Consider the following 8418-nt stretch of genomic DNA (forward strand, 5'->3'; position numbering starts at 1 on the left):
ATCTTTGTTCATATTGCCATTAATCTACTTAACTAGAAGCATTTAAAAAGTTACTTAGCCTATTTGATTCTCAATATCCTAATCTGAAAAATATTACTTTTACCTTTCTTGGTGAATAGAGTTTATTCAGTTATTACATGGTAGATGTTCATCAAATTGTAGCTATTATATATTGACCTTAATTTTGCTTTTAAAATACAAAACATATATTTGTATATACATAGTATTTTTCCTACTTCTAATTTTATCTTTTAGGTTTAATTTAATTTAAGAAATAGTTTAAACTAGACAAAACTCTTAGCATATAGCTTATGTTCCTCATATTGAAGTTAGTACCAGAAACAAAATAGGAAGCTGATTCACTTCAAAACAAGTCAAATTTATTTCCCATATTCTCCATAAGAACATACTGCCTCATTTAAAAAAAAATAAAATTAATTTTGTAAGAATTAATTTTAAAGAACACATATATCTGAATAATGAAAGTTTTGTTAAGCTTTCTGATAAATTATTATAATAAGCATGATTACATGATTTAAACTGGGAAGTTCATTATAACTAACAATTTAGTTATGATTCTTTTTAATTTTCCATATTCCTTCACTCAGCTGACTGCAGTTTGAGAGTTATTTAGGCTGAATACCTTATTATGGTTGCTACATGTTTAGAGTAATCCTATCTGCACACAGAAAAAGGGAAATAATTCTTTAGATATATGACCCTGCAGGGTGTTTGGGAATGAAAAATATAATACATTTGAAACACTCTAAAATCTTTGAAGCAGGAATTGTAATATAATGTAATACCACAGAAATCTAAGAGATTACGAAAGAGCTATGTATTAAAGACAAACGATCCTTCAACAGATTAATCTTTGACAGAGCTCCAGGCAATTGCTAGGATGCTTGCACTACTGTCAGTTATACTGCTGAAGAGATAGATGAAACAGCTATACAACCACTTCTTGTATGTTACTTCTTATTTTTTTATGTCTGATGCTGATAGAGAGAAAAATGAAAGAAAATGGTACAAATCAATCAAGAATTAATTATGCTACTTTCTTTGGTCTTTCTCTCTTTTTTTATTGATTGATTTTAGAGAAAGAGAGAGAGAATGAGAGAGAAGGGAGAAGTATTTATTTGTTGTTCCATTTATTTGTGCATTCATTGTTTGCTCCCTATATGTGCTCTGACCAGGGATTAAACCCACAACCTGTTGTTTTGGGATGACATCCTAACCAACTGAATAACTGGCCAGGACATATTTTCCTTAGTGTTTTAAACACTTGGTCATTTTAACCATTCATCAAAGTAGAAAAAAATCGAATCAGTAATTTTTAAATGGAAAACAGCATGTTTAAGTTTATAGAGTATTTTCTAAACTGTATATTAACACATGTATGCTTCTACCAACAATATATATTTTTATCCCAAAAAAGAGCCCTGATATAAAACACCAATGTAAGCATACCAGAGAAGATACTTTCAACTTTAAAAGTGTATTATAAAATTTTATATTAGTGTATCTGACTTGGTATTGACAAAAAAAAAGCTTATAGTTTGGGGAATTTATTTTATTATATGTGAAGTTCTAATTAATTTTAGGATTTATAGTATAAAATAAAAGGCAATATATTTAGAGATGAGAGAGTTCTTTTCAAAATACTTTTTGTCTAAAATTTACTCACACACATATTTGATTATTAAAACAGATTTTTTTCCTCTTTGTGCTACAAAGATAGTTTCAGGGATAGGGTATTTCTTTTCTTTTTTCATTCTTGGTACTGCTTTAATATATTGCTTTATTTCTTTTTTTTTTTTCTTTTCTTTTTTTTTACAGAGACAGAGAGTCAGAGTCAGAGAGAGGGATAGATAAGGACAGACAGACAAGAACAGAGAGAGATGAGAAGCATCAATAATCAGTTTTTTGTTGTGGCACCTTACTTGTTGATTGATTGCTTTCTCATATGTGCCTTCACCGGAAGGCTACAGCAGACTGAGTAACCCCTTGCTCAAGCCAGCGACCTTGAGACCAAGCTGGTGAGCTTTGCTCAAACCAGATGAGCCCATGGTCAAGCTGGCGACCTTGGGATCTCGAACCTGGTTCCTCTGCACCTCAGTCCAACGCTCTAGCCACGGCGCCATGGCCTGGTCAGGCAATATATTGCTTTAAAACACTGTAATTAGTACACGAAAAGCCAAATTTACACAAAATGGTGAGCTTTACAAATTTAAATATTCAAAGAGGATTTCATGTGAGTACCAAATTAAATGCAAAATAGTATATAGATTTTAATATAAGTAGACTGATAATTTTGAAATATGATAGTGTTGAGAAAGCAGAATCAATTTCTCAATTGATGTAGTTTATTATCATAAGATTATTTTAAAAAAATAAATCACCTCTAATTTGTCAGTCATTATGCTAGTTGCTTTAAGTAATAAAAGCCATTTGTTACATGAAACCTAGTGAGCACAATGTTACATCTTTCTAAAAATATAGGATATATACTTCTCAAAATTCAAGAACATAATTATGTTTATATAATAATTAATAATTTACAAATTTCTTTATCACTTTTTACATTTTCACAAGACTTGGGTGTAATTAGCATTATTTCACTTTACTTTTGAGATGGCTAAATTTTGGATATGTATTAATTAAGGCAATTTTACCTGCTAAAATAGATAAACACTGAAATACTAAAGAGTTAATTCAGTAGACATTTATTTTTTGCTTAGAGTGTTTTTGATAACACCTTGAAGAATAAGGTATGAGGTGAGGTTTTCACATAGATATTCTAAAATTTAGGCTGGTGGAGGCTCTGCCTCTTTTAATCTGTGGTTTCTGAATTTGTCCTGAGTATTTATATCCAATCAGGAGAGAAGGCAAGGTAAATAATGAAGGGACATTGCTGAGTAGTTTTTATTGAGTAGAACTGGAAGAGCTACTACTCATATTTCATTGGCTTAAACTTGATTAAATGGTTATAAAAACAACTACAAAGGATGCCAGAAAATATGTAATCTAACTTTATGCCAAGGACTTGGGAAAAATAATTTGAAAGCAAACATTCTGTCACGGAAACGGTGAGTTCCTTATTCCATGCCACATAGCTAGTAGATACTGGTCTGACAACTGTCTTCTGATCCAGTGAAAAGAACATACCCTTGTTAATAATTAATAATTTATTTGGTCTTTTCAGGGCTTTCCAGCTAGTAAAGATGATTCACTTTTGTTATTCTTTTTGATCCACACAGCCATTCTATGTGAAAGTGAAATTATTACCACAGAAATTTGTATTAGGTAGTATTAATAACACAAATTGTTCAAGCATAAAAATGATCATGAAGCCTTGTTCTATCACTTGCCACTTGTTAATTCTGAGCAAATCACTTAGACTTCATTACCTCTAATTTACTTAGAGGATACAATAATACCAGGATACATACCTCAGAAAATAAACAATACACAGTACAGTAGAACTAGGTTTACAGTTGTTCATATGGAAAACAATGTAATAATTAATAAATAATAATACAAGAATAAAGTGTTTTACACACTCACAACAGTAAACCTACTTTTACTGTTAACAAACATGTACAAAGCATCTGAACAAATAGACCAAGAAAATATAAAAATAGACTTGAATGTTTACAGTTACTTCATTTATGACAAATGTTTCCCTGAAATTTGAAGGAGAAACATGATATGTTTTAGTAGTAATGGAGAAGTTAAAGATTTGTATAGAACAAACTGAACCTTGATTCTTACCTCAAACTATAAACCAAAAGGTTTTTTTTGAGATAAATTATAGATCTTAATAAAAAACATAAAACATAACATTTCTATAATTAAATTTTCTAAAATATTTTCATGACTTTGAAATTGACAAAATTTTGCCCTTGCTGGATAACTCCATTGGTTAGAGCATTGGCCCAAAGCACAGAAGTTGCTGGTTCAATCCCCGGTCAGGGCACATATAGGAATGGATTAATGTTCCTGTCTCTCTCTCTCTCTCCCTCCCTCTCTGCCTAAAATCAATAAATAAAAAAACAATTAAAAACATTAAGAAATAGACAAAAATTTTTAAATAGAATATGAAAACACTAGTTATTAAAAATATTTTAGAGTGTTATAATTAGAAATTTCTTTTCATAAAAGGGCAACCTCATATGGATATGAAGACAAATCATGTACCAAGAGAAGAATATGAGCAATAAATATATGATATAGTTGATATATTTATAAATATATGTAATACATATAATATAATATAATATAATATATTATGTAGTTCAAATATATTCCTACAAATAGTAAATAAATAGAAAAAATAATGGGTACAAATTTAAGTATACACATTACATTAGAGAATTTCAAGTTGTCAGTGTTTAGAATTCTTTATAACATTAGAAATATGCAAATTATAGCCTCAATATGCCTATATACAGTCACCAGATTGCTATAATTAAAAGTGCTACAAGTTTTAGGTATTATATATATATATTAATGAGGGTATGGAGGACTGGAAGCCTCCATATATTAGTACAACTGTTTTGGAAAACTTGATATGTACAAAAAATAAATTTGCATTTGGTAGCTGATCTCCAAAAATGGCCTCCAAATAAACAGACTCTAGAATATACACTCCTTTGTTTTAGTCCTCTTGAATCCGACTTTCCCTTTGTGACTGGCTGAAACAATTAAAAGAGGCAAATGAGTTGTTTTGAGATTTTTGAGACTTGATCATCAGAAGACTTGAAGTGGCATCCTGGACCTTCTGAAATACTCACTTTTGGGAAACTCCTTCTAAGAGTCCAGTGTACATTCTTCGAGAAGCCCAAACAACATGTAGGAGTCCAAGTATTGTGTGAGTGATTTGTGAACACCTAGATCAGGGGTAGTCAACCTTTTTATACCTACCGCCCACTCTTATATCTCTGTTAGTAGTAAGATTTTCTAACCACCCACCGGTTCCACAGTAATGGTGATTTATAAAGTAGGGAAGTAACTTTACTCTATAAAATTTATAAAGCAGAGTTACAGCAAGTTAAAGCATATAATAATAATTACTTACCAAGTACTTTAGGTCAGATTTTCACTAAGTTTGGAAGAATAAATCTTTATAAAACAATGTACTATAGTTAAATCTATCTTTTTATTTATACTTTGGTTGCTCTGCTACCGCCCACCATGAAAGCTGGAATGCCCACTAGTGGACTGTAGGGACCAGGTTGATTACCACTGACCTAGATGAACTCCCAACTGGCAACCAGCATTAATGGTCACTTTTGTTATATCAATCTAGTTCATTTGAGCCTTTAAATGTTTCCAGAGACAATCTAAAGATAGCAGTAATAATCAAAACAACATACTTAAACCAGTACTAAATAAATTCTTGAGACTATATATCCACTGAACAAATGCCTAAGAATATTTATTGCAATACTAATCATAACATTTGAAGACTTGAAACAACTAAAATGTGAGATTTCATAGATGTTACATTCCAGATAAAGAACCTATACCCAAAATAGTATGTTTTTATTAATATGAAGTTCAATTGCAGGTAAAATTATTCCATAGTGTTTAAAGTCAGAATAAAGATCACATTTGGTGTTTGAGAGACAAGATTGACTGAGAAGGGACACAATAAAACTTCCTGTGTGTCAGCACCTGTGTTAGCGACACGTCGGCGTCGGCCACGTTCAACGGAGACGGGAGCAAGATGGCGATTCCGGGCAGGCAGTATGGGCTTATTTTGCCAAAGAAAGCACAGCAGTTGCTCCCTGTTTTGCAAAAACCATCAGTGTTTGGGAATGATTCTGATGATGATGAGGCCTCCGTGAGTGAAAGCCTTCAGAGGGAAGCTGCTAAAAAGCAAGCAATGAAACAGACCAAACTGGAAATCCAGAAGGCCCTTGCTGAAGATTCCACTGTATATGAATATGACAGTATTTATGATGAAATGCAGAAAAAAAAGGAAGAAAGTAATCCCAAACTGCTTTTGGGAAAAGACCAGAAGCCCAAGTATATTCACAACTTACTAAAAGCAGTTGAGATAAGAAAAAAGGAACAGGAAAAAAGAATGGAAAAGAAAATACAGAGAGAACGAGAAATGGAAAAAGGAGAATTTGATGATAAAGAGGCATTTGTGACATCTGCTTATAAGAAAAAACTGCAAGAGAGAGCCGAAGAGGAGGAAAGAGAGAAGAGGGCTGCTGCACTGGAAGCACGTTTGGATGTAACCAAACAGAAAGATATCAGTGGATTTTATAGGCATTTGTTAAATCAAGCAGTTGGTGAAGAGGAAGTACCTACATGCAGCTTTCGTGAAGCTAGGTCTGGAATAAAGGAAGAGAAATCAAGGGGTTATTCTGATGAAGTAAGTTCAGAGAACAGATTACCACATGAGAAAGGCATTCTCCAGACTGTTGTGAAAGAAGAGGAAAATCCAGATGCAGACAGTGACATTGATGCTGACAGCAGTGAGGATGATGAAATGGAAGAAAATAAAGTGAACTGCAGAAGGGAAAAGAACAGAGAGACCTCTGAGAATCACTCCAGGCATCACAGGAATCGAGCCCACTCACGGTCATCTAGTGAAGAAAGAGAACAAAAAGCTCACACAAGAAGTTCCAAGTCCAGAGGACATGAGAAAAGAGAAGATCAACACCAAGACCGACAACGCAGGGACCAGGAGAATTGTTACACTGACCGTGATTACCGAAAAGAAAAGGATTCCCATAGGCACAGAGAAACCAGTCATAGAGATTCCCACTGGAAGAGGCATGAGCAAGAAGATAAACTGAGGGGAAGAGATCAAAGAGAAAGAAATTACAGAGAATGGAAAAGGGAGAAAAACAGAGAGAAGTATCCCACAAGGGAACAAGAAAAAGATAGACAACAAAATGATCATAACCGACACAGTGAGAAAGGAGCAGAGAAGGAAGAGAAAAGCAAAGAAAAGGAAGAACATATGAAAACAAGGAAAGAAAGATATGAAAACAGAGACAGAGAGAAACAAGAAGTAAGTGTTCATTCTTCAGAAAGAAAGCAAGACAGAAAGGAAAGCAGCCCGGATTGGATTCTAGGGCCAAGGATAGGTTTCTTGACCAGGAAAGATACGACAAAATGAGAACCATGGAAAAGGACAAAGAAAGAAACTCAATAGCTCTGAAACATCACTAGGTGCAAAACAGAGAATCACAGATGAATGTCAAGAGATGGGCAAAGAAGAGAGACCACATGAGGCAGTGAACAAGTTTGCAAAATGGAGCAATGAAGAAACTGTGATGTCAGCTAGAGACAGGTACTTAGCCAGGCAGATGGCACGTGTTAATGCAAAGACATATATTGAGAAAGAAGAAGATTGACTTCCTGGAACATGCGGTGTGAGCACATAAAGGACTGTGTTAACAGCGGTGAAATGTATTTTCGATATTCATTTTTGGTTTGGAGTTAAGTCAAAAGTCAGTCCTTTTATCTTGAATGTTTGCTAAATATTTAATGTATATATAATATTTTTACTTATCATTACCACAATTTTGGTTGTATTCCAGCAACCTAAAGAGTGTGCTAAGTCCTGGTAGGTACTTCATGAGACAAATTAGCTCCACTTACAGCCATTACAAAATAATTTAAACAATTCTAATACTGGTTTTGTTACAGGAACTGTTGGTGCAGTAAATAATCTGTTTCAGATAAAATTAAGTAGATCTGAACATCAAGAGTATTGTTATTCATTATGTTTTGAAATTTGTATTAAAGTGTAAAATATAGAAAAATATACATCTTGTCTAACTTTTTAGTTCAAGCATACTTGGCTTAAATGAAAATAAAAATAGTTGTATATTTATACTTTTAATTCATGCTCTTATTTTTAAAATAATGTTATTTATGCCACTTTTTCTATTTCATAAAAATCACTTTAATTCTGATACCTTTGCAAGATAGTAAATTGGTTATATATATAAAGTCAATTTTAGCTAAGTATGAAAAGATATACATTTAGCTTAAATGAAATTAGCTAAAGATCCAAGTGGCCTGTTTATGAACATGTCTTGTTCTATATACTCTAAAAAATTTTAATAAAGCTTATTGCAACAACAACAACAAAAAAAAAACCCCAAAAAAAACTTCCTGTGTAGGTGCATATGTAAACATTCACTGAGCTGTATACTAAAAATTAATGCATTTAATTCAGTTTATTCAATGCTTGTTATATTTCATTAAAATGTTTTTTAAAGGTATATCACAAGATTATATACCAGTGATTGGAATAAAAACAAATATTTTGTATTTTTGATTCTCACTTCTTTGTATTTTACAAACAAGGACACTAAATCTCGGGTTAAGTAGTCAAGAAGGCATGAGATGAGAGATCTTAGAAATAAAATAATGAAAATGAGGATA

At 32.5% G+C, this 8418-nt stretch overlaps 1 pseudogene; it reads left to right on the forward strand.

Annotated features, from left to right (window-relative positions):
- The first annotated feature begins 5705 nt into the window (after window positions 1–5705).
- LOC136319908 (nuclear speckle splicing regulatory protein 1 pseudogene) lies at window positions 5706–7739 on the forward strand (annotated as a pseudogene).
- Window positions 7740–8418: the final 679 nt, after the last annotated feature.

This window comes from Saccopteryx bilineata, chromosome 1, assembly GCF_036850765.1.
Source record: "Saccopteryx bilineata isolate mSacBil1 chromosome 1, mSacBil1_pri_phased_curated, whole genome shotgun sequence".
Classification (NCBI taxonomy): domain Eukaryota; kingdom Metazoa; phylum Chordata; class Mammalia; order Chiroptera; family Emballonuridae; genus Saccopteryx; species Saccopteryx bilineata.